This window comes from Crassostrea angulata, chromosome 1, assembly GCF_025612915.1.
Source record: "Crassostrea angulata isolate pt1a10 chromosome 1, ASM2561291v2, whole genome shotgun sequence".
Lineage (NCBI taxonomy): Eukaryota > Metazoa > Mollusca > Bivalvia > Ostreida > Ostreidae > Magallana > Magallana angulata.
Window position 1 is genome coordinate 46,575,674 of NC_069111.1, and position 15,827 is coordinate 46,591,500.

A 15,827-nucleotide genomic window follows, 5' to 3' on the forward strand; every position below is an offset into this window, starting at 1 on the left:
TGCGTAAAATCTTCCAGTTCAATTTGCGTTTTGTAGTTCATACATTTAAGTTACATTGTATATGGATTGTTCATCATTAAATATGGATATGTCTTCCTGTACAAAGAAAATATCTGTCCACATCTCGTAAATTACGATCAAAGATCTGATACATATAGATGAAATCAGTTGATAAAATATTCAACAGCGAGCATTTACGAAAGCCGAGAAGGATCATTCGAGATTCGAGATTCGAAATACGAGATTCGAAATACGAGATTCGAGATTCGAAATTCGAGATTCAATATCTAAATTAACCAATCAAATCATGGATCTGAAACCTGTATCCTAGCAACATAAAACTGTTCTAAATAAAGATCATTCGTACATGCTCTTTCCTACAAATAAATGTCTTTATAGCTCTTAATAAATGCTATGTTCACTTCTCCCTACCTAACTAAATAATTATGTGTATTTACTTTTACACAGAATATCTAAGTAGACTAGTAATAATGCAGTGTGCTTCGCGGATCTAAGTGATTTTGTTTGCCCTGGTGCATTTCCACCTGATGCGTTTGAACCCTTGGGTATTTCACCACCAGTAATAGTTTAAAACCCGGGTTTATTCACCCCTTTTGTGTAAAAATGCGGTTATGGTAGAGAACTTCATAAGCGTAGCTAAATTTGTCTGTAGGGGGTCCTAGGCCAATTTTAACAAGAGGCCCATGGGCCACATCGCTCACCTGAACAGCAGTTCCTTGTAACATTACATTTCGTAGCATATGCTTTTTCTATTTTAAACATTGAACCCCTTTCTGGGGACCCAGTTATGGTCCGAGGTTTATGGTTGGCTTGAACAACATAAATAGTAACATAGGAATGAAAATATGTAGCACTGCGGTGGGACCGCACGTACACAACCTGAAAAACTGAACGTAGAAGAGTTCCACTTCAAGAGGAATAACTCTCAGACTGTACAGAACATCAAGAAAGATAACTCTTGGTTCCACTACATTAGAGTTTACACAATTTGAGGATCCTTGCATAGTAATCTCACAAACTGTAGCATTATAGTTCTCGAGAAAAACTTTTTAAAAACATTTTCAATATATCTTTCTATGTTAAACTTTGAACCCCTCTTGGGGCCACAGTATTAGTCCAGTGCTAAAGTTTTTATTATTTGGAATCTACATTATTTAAGGATGCTTGCATAGTTATCTCACAAGCTGAAGCATTATAGTTCCCAAGAAAAAGATTTTTCAACATTTTCCCTCTTTATTTCTATGCTAAACTTTGAACACCTCTTGGGGCCCCAGTATTAGATTGAGGTCACGGCTTTTATAATTTTGAATCTACACTTTTTGAGGGTGCTTACGTAGTTATCTGACAAATTGATGCATTGTAGTTCTCGAAAAGAAGATTTTTAAACATTTTCCATATATACCGGTACTTCTACATTTAACTTTAAACCCATCTTGGGTCCCTAGTATTAGTCAAGGGGTCACTATTTTAAAACTGTCGAACCTTCATTATCCAAGGTTGTATGCATGATAGTAATCTCACAAATTGAAGCATTGTAGTTCTCGAGAAGATTTTTTAACATGTTACCTTTATATTTCTATAATAAACTTTGACCCCATCTTGGGGCCCCAGTATTGGTCCGGGGTCACGATTTTACCAATTAGGAATCTACACAAGCGAAGGATGCATGCATAGAAATTCCACAAACTAAAACATTGTAGTTCTTGAGAAGAAATTTTTTTAAACTTTTCCTTTATGTTTTTTAAAATGTTTAAATTTTGAACCCCTCTTGGTGCCCATCAATTGTCCAGGAGTTACAATTTTTTGAATCTACATTATTTAAGGATGTACATGTATGCATAGTAATATCCCAAACAGTTGCACTATAGTTCTTGAGAAGAAGATTTTAAAACATTTTCCTATATATGTTAAAATCTAAACCCCTACTGGGGCCCCACTTTTTGTTCGGGGGTCACAATTTTTACAATCTTCACTATATATACAACCTTTTGTGTATGTATTGGCATTTTTGGTGAAGTGGTTCTTGAGAAGAAAATTTTTAAACATTTTTCATATGTAGTTATATGTTAAACTTTGAACCCCGCCTGGGGCTGTAGTTTTCGTCTGAGGGTCACGATTTCTACAATTTAGAATCTTCATTATACATACAAGCTTTTGTGTAAATATTGGCATTTCTGGTGCAGTGGTTCTTGAGAAGAAGATTTTTTAAACTTTTCCATATGTGGTTCTATGTTAAACTTTGAACCCCGCCTGGGGCCCCAGTTTTGGTCCGAGGGTCACGATTTTTACAATTTAGAGTCTTCACTATATATACAAGCTTTTGTGTAAATATTGGCATTTCTGGTGCAGTGGTTCTTGAGAAGAAGATTTTTTAAACATTTTCCTATGTATTTCTATGTTAAACATTGAACCCCGCCTGGGGCCCCAGTTTTGGTCCGAGGGTCACGATTTTTACAATTTAGAATCTTCACTATATATACAAGCTTTTGTGTAAATATTGGCATTTCTGGTGCAGTGGTTCTTGAGAAGAAGATTTTTTAAACATTTTCCTATGTATTTCTATGTTAAACTTTGAACCCCGCCTGGGGCCCCAGTTTTGGTCTGAGGGTCACGATTTTTACAATTTAGAATCTTCACTATATATACAAGCTTTTGTGTAAATATTGGCATTTCTGGTGCAGTGGTTCTTGAGAAGAAGATTTTTTAAACATTTTCCTATGTATTTCTATGTTAAAATTTGAACCCCGCCTGGGGCCCCAGTTTTGGTCCGAGGGTCACGATTTTTACAATTTAGAATCTTCACTATATATACAAGCTTTTGTGTAAATATTGGCATTTCTGGTGCAGTGGTTCTTGAGAAGAAGATTTTTTAAACATTTTCCTATGTATTTCTATGTTAAACTTTGAACCCCGCCTGGGGCCCCAGTTTTGGTCCGAGGGTCACGATTTTTACAATTTAGAATCTTCACTATATATACAAGCTTTTGTGTAAATATTGGCATTTCTGGTGCAGTGGTTCTTGAGAAGAAGATTTTTAAAACATTTTCCTATGTATTTCTATGTTAAACTTTGAACCCCGCCTGGGGCCTCAGTTTTGGTCTGAGGGTCACGATTTTTACAATTTAGAATCTTCACTATATATACAAGTTTTTGTGTAAATATTGGCATTTCTGGTGCAGTGGTTCTTGAGAAGAAGATTTTTTAACTTTTCCATATGTGGTTCTATGTTAAACTTTGAACCCCGCCTGGGGCCCCAGTTTTGGTCCGAGGGTCACGAGTTTTACAATTTAGAATCTTCACTATATATACAAGCTTTTGTGTAAATATTGGCATTTCTGGTGCAGTGGTTCTTGAGAAGAAGATTTTTTAAACATTTTCCTATGTATTTCTATGTTAAAATTTGAACCCCGCCTGGGGCCCCAGTTTTGGTCCGAGGGTCACGAGTTTTACAATTTAGAATCTTCACTATATATACAAGCTTTTGTGTAAATATTGGCATTTCTGGTGCAGTGGTTCTTGAGAAGAAGATTTTTAAAGACATGCACCCTATACTTACTGTTTCGCAATTATCTCCCTTTTGAAAAGGGCTGTGCCCTTCATTTTAATAATTTATAATCCCCTTACCATAAGGATGCTTTGTACCAAATTTGGTTAAATTTGGCCCGGTGGTTTTTGAGAAGAAGTTGAAAATGTGAAAAGTTTACAGACGGACGGACAGACAGACAGACGGACGGACGGACGGACGGACGACGGACAACGGGTGATCAGAAAAGCTCACTTGAACCTTCGGTTCAGGTGAGCTAAAAATGTTTACTATGTAAATTTAATAAGCTCCAATTTTCCCGAGGAGGGGGTCCAGATCCCCTGACCCCCTCCTTTCTAGATCCCCGCATGAAGATTAGTACATGTATCTAAATATGAATAACCTGTCCCGTTTCACTAATAAATATAAGCATTACTTATCGTTTTTATGTATGCATACAGTGATACACTAGTACTATGATTATAAACAAATCATTGAGATATTATCACATTATACGGAATTATTAATAAATACATTTTTTTTCCTTTTCCTCAGTAAACAACTTATTATGAGTCTTACTTTTGGAATTGTTTTCAATATAGAAGGATACCTACTATCTACAATTAAAGGTAGGGATGATAGGGTGCCAATTTGTTCACATTGCCGATTTCTTGTGCAGAGAACAGTAAAACTTTTTAAAAATTTGATTGTGCATGAATATTTCAAAATTAATTGTTGTACATGTATTTTGTTATAAATCATTCTTTGATATATCAATAAGAAAGATTAAAAGCATATGTTTCACAGCCAAGTTAAGTTTCTCTGTAGTTTCCTACCCCCCCCCCCCCCCCCCCGCACCAAAATTGACAATAATAACATATGAGTCATACAAATGTTTACTTTTTTTGTAAGTAAATCTCTAAAGATGTAAATAAGCACTGCAAACAAAGATGTGTGTATTTAATATACTACTACATTACACTTAGCCAGATCAAATGTAATCAGGATGAAGCTACAAGGGGTGAGTGGTGCAAATTTACCAATTTGTCGCCATACACACAGAACACCAAATAAAGAAACTGTGAGTGGTGAGTGGAATGCATAAAAAATGGCGGCAAATTATCTCAAATAATCAGTGCAAACACCAACAAATAGACTGTTATTTGTTACATATCCTGCAAAAACATTGATAAAAAATGTTATCGTCCCATAACATAGCCGATTAAGTTAATGTGTACATATGGTCAACGTACATGTAATTCTAATATACAAGAAGGCGGACGTATTAGGCGGGGATCCAGAAAATTAAATTTCAAAAATGATCGGTTGAATTACATTAAATGCTTTGAAATTGTTTTAAACTATCGCACGGGTCAAAATGCATGATAGAAGCTATGTACAGTGTAATTTGAAACTTTCATTTTATATCAATATGTAGTATTACCTATTATAACAAATGAGAGTATAGCGCAACTGCCACAAGCAATACATGTCCTTTACCGGCACCACCTCCCTCCCCATAAAAAAATGAAACAATTGTCGTTTTATTTGCTAAAATGTGTGTGGTTCAAGATTTTTCTAAAGCACATACCCGATTAAAATTGAAAAAGAGTCGTACGTTTAAAACTAATTTTGTCAAATTTTTTAGATTCATTTGGTTATATTTTGGTCCATTTGGGTAAATAGATGCACCAGCGCAGCTCTTATTTATATATAATCAGGCCATAAATTCAAAATATTTTCAAAAACTAATAGCTTTAAATCCAGTGGATGAAAAAGGAAAGCAAGTCGAACTCGATGAGTGCTAATACCTGTGTTGAATGAATGGTACAGTAGGATATGCGCAAAAAAGTCCCGTCTACTCTTTCCTACCCTATATTTATTGGAATATTAAATCCGATTATAAGAGTCAAATTAAAAATCAAGTACGGATATGTACCTGTTTATCAAAAGTAAAACTACTCATAATTTATCTACAGTGGATCGTTATGGAGCTACACAAAAAGTTTTATATTAATTTGCCGAGCCAAATAAAAAAAACCTGGAAAACGAAGAGAAAACAAAGTGGGGACAGAATAATTGGCAAACTACTTAGGACTTTATGCCCCCCCCCCTCTTGAAATGTATATACTGAAAACAGATTATTGGAGTACAACATCCGCACACAATTTAAAGAAAATTTCATGTTTTTTTTCATCATTTTAGCGAGCTAATGTAAGACATCACAAATACCCCAAACCCCCTCACGGAAAAGGAAATGCTAAGTGATGAGAGAGAGAGAGAGAGAGAGAGAGAGAGAGAGAGAGAGAGAGAGAGAGAGAGAGAGAGAGAGAGAGTCGATGTAAATCACAGGTGCGCTAACACCGTTAAAATTAAAGCTTGCTTGTTGGTCTGCCTTATCCTAGCTACCTCCTCTCTTTTCTCCTTTTAGAGGCTTAATTATTGTCTATATATGCTTGTAACAAATCAAATCAATTTCAAATTCTAAATCAAAACTGAATTTGACACTACAAAACTCTCTCTGTGTCTGTCTGTCTGTCTGTCTGTCTGTCTCTCTCCTTCTCTCTCTCTCTCTCTCTCTCTCTCTCTCTCTCTCTCTCTCATATATCGACAATGGCATTGCCATACCCTACAATACACTATTCTTATCTGGATTTTTGTCTTTGAGGTTGTAAATCATTATATCTTCTATGGTTTAAAACTTTATCATAACCTATATTTTGACATGTCGATTATTTCATTGAGTTTCGTTTCATAGCTAAAACATTTAGATTAAACAGATCTTTCTTCGCGAGCCGATTTTTACACAGTTGGGGCGAATACACTTCGGGTTAAAATTGTTCGGGGGGAAATACATACAGGGCAAACAAAACCACTTAGATTCGCAAAGCCAACAGTGTTATTTCTAATTTAATTGTTTATACTGTGTTGGGTTAATTCATCAATGTTAATTTAACCATGTTATAACCACTATATAAGAGCTATTAAGACATTTATTTGTAGGAAAGAGAATGTACGAATGATCTTTATTTAAAACAGTTTGATGTTGCTAGGATACAGGATTCAGATCCATAATTTGATTGGTTAATTTAGATATTGAATCTCGAATTTCGAATCTCGAATCTCGTATTTCGAATCTCGTATTTTGAATCTCGAATCTCGAATGATCCTTCTCGGCTTTCGTAAGCATTGCTTTTTGGAACAATAACTTGTTGAAGCGGATGTACATGTTCATAGTTGGGAGACCGCCGAAACAAGCATAAAAAACCTGTTCAATCCGCTCATTGCAAGAAAGATCTTCAGATGAGATACATGTAGGATCCAAGAAAAAGGTTCTTCGTTTACAGTGATGACAGTTTTGTTTTAGTGGCCAACCGTTCAGTTTTCGGTAATTCCAACGGTTTTTAATAGTGTTGCAATTTTGAAACGTTCGTAAAAAGGATTTTTAATGATTAATGGTTTAGATAAAAGTTACTAAATCCTTCATATCTACCAATCCCCTACAAAATCTATTAAGATAATCAATATTATTGTTTCGTAGCTACTCTATTATGTAACTCTATATTCCAGATTTATATATAACATTATTTCGTTGAATGCAAATAAAATTTAAAATACAAAGCACTTGATTGGATGGTCTCAATATGAGTGAAATATGCTCGAGTATATATATGACGTAAAACAACCACGAATTCATGATCACTCCGTTTTAGTATATATATTAGTATACGATAAACAAAAACCATAATTGGAAGAGTAGACATAAAAGGTGTGACTCTTTAGGATGAAACGGTGCGATTGTGCAATTGTCTTTGTTATGTAACGTCAGACGACTAGGTGTTGGTGAGGGTTATCTGAAGGTTGTGTATAAAAGCCTCATTGATCCAACAATTAGTCACATTACAAGAGCTCCAAGGTAAGTCATTCGTTTTTCGGATAATAATGTGTTGTTGTTGTTTTTTTTTTTTATTTCGAACTCCCAACAACTTTTCAACCGATTCAATGTAAATACTAACACGTAATGCAGCACTGCATTACGTATAAATTATACACATTGTAATTATGTTTTTCTTCAGAAACTGCAAAGTAACTGTTCTAAGGATACCATTTTAAAGTTGCCAATATTACGAAATAAGAAAATGCTTCCAATCACAAAAGTAAACAAACGGCTAATTTATGTATGTATAACTAATAAAGTTTTTCTAATATGTTGCTTGTTTAATTTTGCAAGTTATTACTGTATTAGAGAACCCCTCAACTAATTATAATATTTTTAGTGTCTTATTTGGCTTGTAAAACTATTTTCATTCTTTGACCGTTATGCAGGTCTCGACAACTGGATGCTTAATTCATTTTGTTGCCTCATGATTAGGATGCTCAAACTCATTGTGTTTTCATGTTTGATTGCCAACGTTTTGACAGTTCCACATAGAAAATTTATCTTGGATAAACGTAAGTTAAAATTAGCGATATGTTGTATATTAAATTTCTGAGTGATCAGTACAAAAACGCAACCATCTTAATGAGTGATCTCAAAAAGAATTTATTGAATTTTCAATATCATGAAAAATAATGAATTGAAAATAATTTCTTTTAGATTTAAAAATTTCCAAGAATGTTTGTAAAAAATCAATATTTTTTTTTTATTACAGCCATCACGGGAAACTGTCACCACGGCACCGCATGTAATGGTTGCAACACAGCTGATATCATCGGTCACGGTTTCTGTTGCTACAACTGCTACGGAGCTATGAAAATAGATGTTACTGTAGACGGAGTGCATTGCCAATGCTGAAACTTTTGTAATGCTGTTCATTTTGTTTGCCACGGAAAAATAAAACTCCTCTGTTCATTTGTCGTTTTCTAAGACTATTCATCTCTTTTTTTATTTCTTTTATTTGATATAATAAAAGCACTCGCATTGTAAATTAATGACAATTAATAATAAAATGTAATCCAAGTTGTTTTCATTTCTTTATTTTTTTTTTTAAATTCAGTTTTCAGTATATTCTACAAGTTTATTAGTATTATATTTAACCAAAATTTGGAATATTTAAGAGCGTACAATGCGTTGATTTTCTTTCATCATACTTGAAAAAAAAACACCCCAAACAATACCACAGGAATAACATTAGTTCTGTTCAAATGAAACTCCATCTATAGCTAAAATTTCACATACATTGTATATAATCGAATTAGGTATAATTTGATTCAGTTTTAAGATTTTTAGACTCTCAGTCCGATAAATTGCAAAGCAATATTACATGTACCAACCTAAAGATGTCTGTTCTTGGTACTCTAAATAATAAATTCATATCATACATCATACCAATGTTGTACCTGACATGTAAGATGTCAAATACTAGCATTAGATGGTGTATAATCCAATTTTCTTTCAAAAATTGATAATTTGCATTTCAACATAAAGTATCATGCATGTTGATATACCTTTCTTGCATGGTTATTTAATTTTTCTTGCCTGTAGGGGGCAGAAATATGCCACAATAAGAAATAGTCTATAATCGTAATGTTTTTTTTATTCCTTATGAACCATATGATCAACGTTAGAATTATTGTAAATAAATGTTTTGTATGTTATTTTTTTTTTAAATAAAATGTTTACTTCTAAGCGCAACTCCTGTTAAACCGTGGCACGAAATTTTGTTAATCTTTGTCGACATTAGGAACACAATGTGTAGAAGTGCATATTACAAGAATTCCGGTTCCTTAATTTTTCTTGAAATGTCCGCCCTCTTGAACTTGGAATATTGGCCAGATGTTGAATATACGAACAGATTGTAAGCACAACTCCTTTTAAACCCATATAACCGATTCCATTAATCTTATGGTTTCGGTACGTTTAAACTTAGAATTTTTGCCATATGTTAAATAAAGTCATGAACATATTGTAAGCGGGTTAAACCGCTGCCTGAAATTTAGTGAAACTTCGTAGGCGTTTAGGACACAATAAGCAGATGTGCATAGTACCAGGAAATTCTGATTCCATTATTATTCTGGCCATTTTTATCTAGAACTTTGGTCCTATGTATTAAATAAGTAATAAACATTTTGTAAGCTTAAACCCCTGCATTGAATTTAGTGATATAATGTAGGCATTTAGGACACAATGTGCAGGAGTCCGGAAATTTTGGCCATTTTGAACTTGAATGTTTAAAGTTTTTAGGAATAATAAAAAATAAATAAGATAAATAAAAAGAAATACTTTATACACGGTTATTTTCGCCCCGTGTAATTTTCGCCCTTTTCAACTTGCAAACAGTTTCGCCCTGTCTTGAATTGGCCCTGATACAGCTGTGTTAAAAGAGAGATAATTTGAAACATTGAAATATTCGCCTGGTCTTAAATTCGCCTGCTGACATCGAAGGCGAAAGGGGCAAAATAAAACAGGGACGGATATTTCCCTGTATACAATTATAGATGTGCATATATGCAAGAAGTTTAACGCTGATGATTTTTTGCAATTTAACGTGCTCTCTGTCAAATTATTTTGTGTATTTAATGCATACCTTGCAATTCATCATATGAAACATTGTCAAGTAATGGGGAAGCGACGGGTATGTGAGCTTGCTCACTGAGTACTTATCTATATTGCAGCTAAGGATATGGCAATAGGTATCGTAAAATGTTCTGTCATTGTAATTTGATTAATATTACAATGTGAAAACAGGTACAGAGTGATTGATCCATGGTCTCGTTCAAACCTTTGGCAATTCGAGATCTTATGCAATAACTCGCTATACCATTTGACTCCCGTTGGAGGAGGTTATCTATACGAAATTAAAACCTAGTATAAAGCCTTCATTGCACAGCAGAGTTCTCTAATCTCAGACCATACTTATTGCTTTGGTAAGCACTTAGTTTATAAATGTTACATGTATGCAAATTTTCCATTCTTTTTTATTGCTGATGCATTTTTTTTGCATTTGAATAATTGTAACGTTCGTTAATTCCAGTAACCTCTCTTCTTGAAATGTTTCGTGTTGTGTTGCTGTTGGCTGTTTTGGCGACAATATCTGCCGCTCCAAATAAAAGACTTCTCATCGAAGGTATTTTGACTATTGTATCAACCTCTCATGCTACAGATCATTTATTCAAGTAATACCATACTAAGTGGGCAGTGTTTTTCGTTTAATCATTAAAAGCTAAACATGAACAGTAAACCAATGAATTACAAGACAACCCCCCCCCCCATAACCTTGTTGCAAAATTAATAGCGCCAGTTCTGACCAACCAATCAATATGCAAATTCATTTTAATATGAAAATGATCGCAATAATTCATTCTGATTCCAAAATCAACCTTATGGATGACGTGTCGCGAAAACTTCTTTAGCTTACACTTTAGACTTTATGAATTCATTTCTGAGCTTTTAAACTGTTTTAGGAATGACTGGGAACTGTGTCATTGGCGACAGATGCAATGGCTGTAGCGGGATAGTAGTGGGCGACATAAAAATCTGTTGCAACATATGCCATGGTAGAGTGAACCTGGTTTTCCAAGGTGAAAGTGCTCATTGTACCTGCTGAGATGGGCGATATTATAATAAAATAATGTGAACTGAAATACCTTTCAGTCTTCTCTTCTTTTTATTTTCTAGCTAGGATTACAAAGTGAATAAGAAGTATGATATGGCATTGTTTTCTATTTCTATAACCAAATGCATTCCAAATTTACATGATGGCATCATCATTAATTCAAATTATACACAACAACATATGAGCTTTTCTTTAACTTAATCTTATTCTAAATAAAAACTACGTACAGCTTTCAAATAGTCAAATTATAGCATCAGACAAAAATGAAAAAAAAAAGTTTTTAAAAAAGTTATTCAAAACATGCAATATTGACGCAATACAATGTAAAAATAGCACTTGTAAATCATTTTTTGACGAAAATTTGCAACACCTAAGTTCTCTATGGAAAAATTGTATAGTTTAAATCTAAATAAAAGGATCAGTTGTATATAGGATTTTTTAGGGGCATTCCTACCCTGAGGTCGATTTTTGCACAAAAAAAACTAATTGTTTTTAAAACTAATTTGTATAATATAAGGTTATATATATTATGTTTTACACCTGTAAGGTTTGAACAGCTCAGTTGATTTTAACGCTGTCACTTACCGCATAACTAAAGATCTTTTTGTAACCTGATTCGATTCCACCTGTCGGCATGATTTTTTAAAAATCATCTGCTTGTATAAACACCTTTTTATTTTTATTTTTTATACAGGATGGTGCATTTTTGCATTTTACTCCGATTTTCTTCATTTATTGCACCTTTTCTCTTCAAATTGAAGACATTTTTGAAAAAGTAGGTACTGAACTGAATGCAATTAACCTTAACTATACCTTAGTATAATATAAGTGTTAAATATGTCAATTACAATGTTTATCTTTAAAAATGAAATATTATCAATATATTTTATATAAAGTCAATATAAATAAATAAATCATCAATTATCTATCAATAGAGGTCGACGACTGACAGATCGGCCTGTCAACCCCATCGACCTGTCTACCTGTCAACCCGTTAACCTGTCGACCTGTCTACCCGTCAACATATTTAATTTTCGTGGGCCCGTCTACCTGTGCACATATCTACTCATCGACCTGTCTACCCGTCAGCCTGTCAACCGGTAAACCTGTTAAGCTGTTACCCGTGGACCTGAATATCCGACCTGTATACCAGTCGACCTCTCAATCTGTCGACCTTTTTACCCGTCGATCTGTAAATCCGTCGATGTTTCAACCGTCAACCGTCAACTGTCAACCGTCGATCTGTTAACCTGACTACCCGTCGACATGTCTACCCATCGATATGACAACCTGTCAACCTTTCCACCTTTCAAGCCGTCGGTAAATATCAGATCTATTATTTTTCATCCTTTATCTGTCATAACATAAAAAAAACCTTTAAAAAAATATTTTATAACTAAATATTGCTATAAAAAATAATCTACCAGAAAAACTACCGACAATACGGCCCTATTGTCTAACCCGATTTATTATACAGATAATAATTTTGAAACACTACGCTTAAATTATTTGACATAACAACTACTTTTTCCTTATTCTGTACTTCAGCCAAAAATTTAACAATCGTAATGATTATAATCCTTTGAGGTATGTCCAATGCACGATTTTATCAATGTTGACCAACATCGAGTCGATATTTGTGTTTAAATTGTGTGCGTTTTTTCTTGTTTACATGGTTGATATCGTCGATATCGCAAAGTTGATCGACATCGAATCAACATCGTCTACATTGTTTCTTTTATTGTTGTCTACGATGTAATGTTAAAGAAATGCATGCGATATAAGCGATGTACACTCAATATGGGTTCAACATCGGATGCTGCAATGTCGACAATGTTAACAATGTTAACTTCAAAGAATAATCGGCAATGTAAACTCAATTCAACATCGTAAACTGCAATGTCGACGATGTCGACAATGTTAACTTCAAAGAAATATCGGCAATGTCGACGATGTTAACGTAAAAAAAATATCGGTAAAGTCGATAATGTAAACTCAATATTGTTTCAACATCGTGAAAGTCGCGATGTCGACTCGACAAAGGGGCGATGTTTTTTTTTTTTTTTTTTTTTTTTTTTTTTTTTAATTATTATTTATTTACAAAAGTACATGTTACAATATTCAAATGTATTTGTAGTAACAAATATATAATAATTAATATATTAGTGACAATAATAATAATAATAATAATAATAATAATAATAATAATACATGTAATATGAGCAATAGTAGTAGTAATAACAGCTATTATATCTGACTAAGTACCATATGTATATATATATATAAAGTTACAATAATATTTTAAACAAATCACTGTTATTTTTTTTACAAAGATAATATTATTATTGATTGATCTGAATAAAGAGAAGTGTACAGAAATATTGAAGTTGATGGGTTGTAATAAGAAAAGCGTTTTGTAGGGAGGTAGATCCATCGTCACCACAGTCTCTTTTTACCTCCCTATTTATGTGAAAAACCATGGGCCAGGTCACCCATGGCAACATAAAATTATCTACAATTTATCCAAGAGCGTTTTGAAGAATGAATAATATCTAGTTTTTCCGATACAATGTAGAATTTCTAAGTATTTCTGAATGCATAATTTCAAATTACATACGATTCCTTCTGATGTTTCTACAATATTTTCTAGTCTACAAAACATCTTATATTTGTAAAGTTTTAATGCAACAAAAGATAGAAGTAAATTATACATGGCAGTGGTTTCATTTCTTACAGAGTAAAAACCAATAACTATGTGTTTCCATTTAACATCAAAACCAAAAATATTGCTCACTAACTTCCATGTATGCTGTACATTCACACACTCAAAAATAAGGTGGTGTGAATTTTCAATTTTTTCTGTACATATTTTACACATATAATCACAATTTTTATTTATCTTACTCACAAAATAATTATTTGAAAGTAAATTATTTAACAATTTATAATTAAATTCCGAAATCTTTTTGTCTTGTAACAAAACGATTTTATTCATATAGATATTTTCCCAATCGCTTTTGAGAATATCAAATTCTTTATTGTATTTTGATTGCATGGTTGGTTTTTGAAATTTCTTCTTTATAAAATGATTATAGAAATCTTTAGTTGAGTATTGATTGTACGAAGGGGTATGTAATTGTACTTGATTCATATACTGGCAAACTCTAAGATCCAATTTGTTTTCATAATTCTTGAATATTGTTTTAATTATCTTATATTCGCACAACCAGTTATTTTTGTTTATCAATATGTCTGCTATTTCCTCGGGCGATTTTAAAGTTCCCGCCTCAGAGTATAAGTCTTTAACAAACAAAATATTACTTTTAAGCCAAGTTTTGAAAAATATTGTTTTCCCTTTGTATAAAAACAAGGGACGATGTTAACGTTAAATAAATATCGGCAATGTCGGCAATGTAAAATCGATAGCCAAATTGATATCGGTTCAGTATCGTACGATGTTATGTCGATATTGTATCAATATTGTATACATCACGATGTTTACGATGTCGAAAAGAAAAAAAGGTATTGGATAGAATGGATATACCTGTATCGTATACATGTAGTATATATTAGGACTTAAACAGTCTTCGTTTCGTTAAATTGCCGTTTTACATGTATATCTGAATCAAAGAAAACACTCTATATATGTGTACTATATAAGAACGGAATATATATCATTTAGCACCGAGTAACTGGCCTTGGCCTTCTGGGTTATCTATAGCCTTGCTTTTAGTACTACGTTTTAGTCTTCACAACGTATTCTTAATTAACTTAAGGTAAGGTTTACTTATAGCATCATTTTGCAAATAAAGTTAACCATTTTTACCAAAGCAGCTGACAAATATACTCTTATTGTTAAACTGTTTTGAACTATTTGGACACAGAAAAAAATACATTGTGTGTAAATAAATGTAAAAATAATTGCTGTTTTGTAATAAAAAAAAAAGTACATGACTGTGAATAACGATTTTTTGCAGTATCAAAAACCCTAAACTTGTGCTCCTATGCAGAAAAATTCGTCAAAACCTATTTGTTCATACCGAGTTTCAGAAATTGTTATACATAGATAAGATATTAATCGTGTCCATTTATTTACATTAGAGTGTCAATCAACCAGTATAATGGCCCTTAGATTTGTCCTGCTCTGTGCGGGGTTGTCATTGGTCCTGGCTGTTCCTCATGATCACAGACAAAAACGATTCCTAACGGACACAGGTACTAGACTAAAACCTTTCTCACTAAATAAATATCCATAGTATGAAACATTTTATACAGCATATTTCTACCTTTTACGGAAGAAGCTTTTGGTGAATGTGTTTAACTATTTAAATTCCTAGGGGTTACTGGAAACTGCTTGGTTGGTCACCAAAACTGCCACCACTGCGGGACTTATACAATGATATCAGGAGAATACCTCTGCTGCGCAGAATGTGACGACAGTATCATGACGTCACCGTCTGGTACAGGGGGTATTCATTGTCAGTGTATTAGTAACTCTCCGCCTACTGACTTCTCCCCTGAACACTGAGAAATGGCTGGGTTTTAATTTTTTTATTTGGATAAAAGAAAATGTAATAAAAAGCATGAAATATTGAGTGTTACAGTCTTGAGCTATAAGTTTGCTAGGCTCTTATCAAGAAGGGATGTGTGACCAAATTATACTAACGATACGATCGTAAGTGTGACTAATTTAAAAATTGTTGGAGATTCACAAGTGCATTATAGCA

The 15,827-nt window shown here is 33.3% G+C and overlaps 3 long non-coding RNA genes across 4 annotated transcripts; all 3 read left to right on the forward strand.

Moving 5' to 3' along the window:
* Positions 1-7,373: 7,373 nt before the first annotated feature.
* On the forward strand, positions 7,374-8,396 carry LOC128166153 (uncharacterized). Of its 2 annotated transcripts, none has more exons than XR_008241134.1 (3): positions 7,374-7,460; positions 7,871-7,996; positions 8,197-8,396. It is a non-coding gene; the product is annotated as an uncharacterized LOC128166153 (long non-coding RNA). The 2 variants fall into 2 exon arrangements; XR_008241135.1 differs by lacking the exon at positions 7,374-7,460 and adding an exon at positions 7,683-7,701.
* Positions 8,397-10,319: 1,923 nt separating this feature from the next.
* Positions 10,320-11,132, forward strand: LOC128170914 (uncharacterized). The gene is made up of 3 exons (XR_008241943.1): positions 10,320-10,411; positions 10,519-10,611; positions 10,949-11,132. It is a non-coding gene; the product is annotated as an uncharacterized LOC128170914 (long non-coding RNA).
* Positions 11,133-14,812: 3,680 nt separating this feature from the next.
* On the forward strand, positions 14,813-15,696 carry LOC128183829 (uncharacterized). Its single transcript, XR_008243653.1, has 3 exons — positions 14,813-14,876; positions 15,202-15,315; positions 15,438-15,696. It is a non-coding gene; the product is annotated as an uncharacterized LOC128183829 (long non-coding RNA).
* The last annotated feature ends 131 nt before the right edge of the window (positions 15,697-15,827 follow it).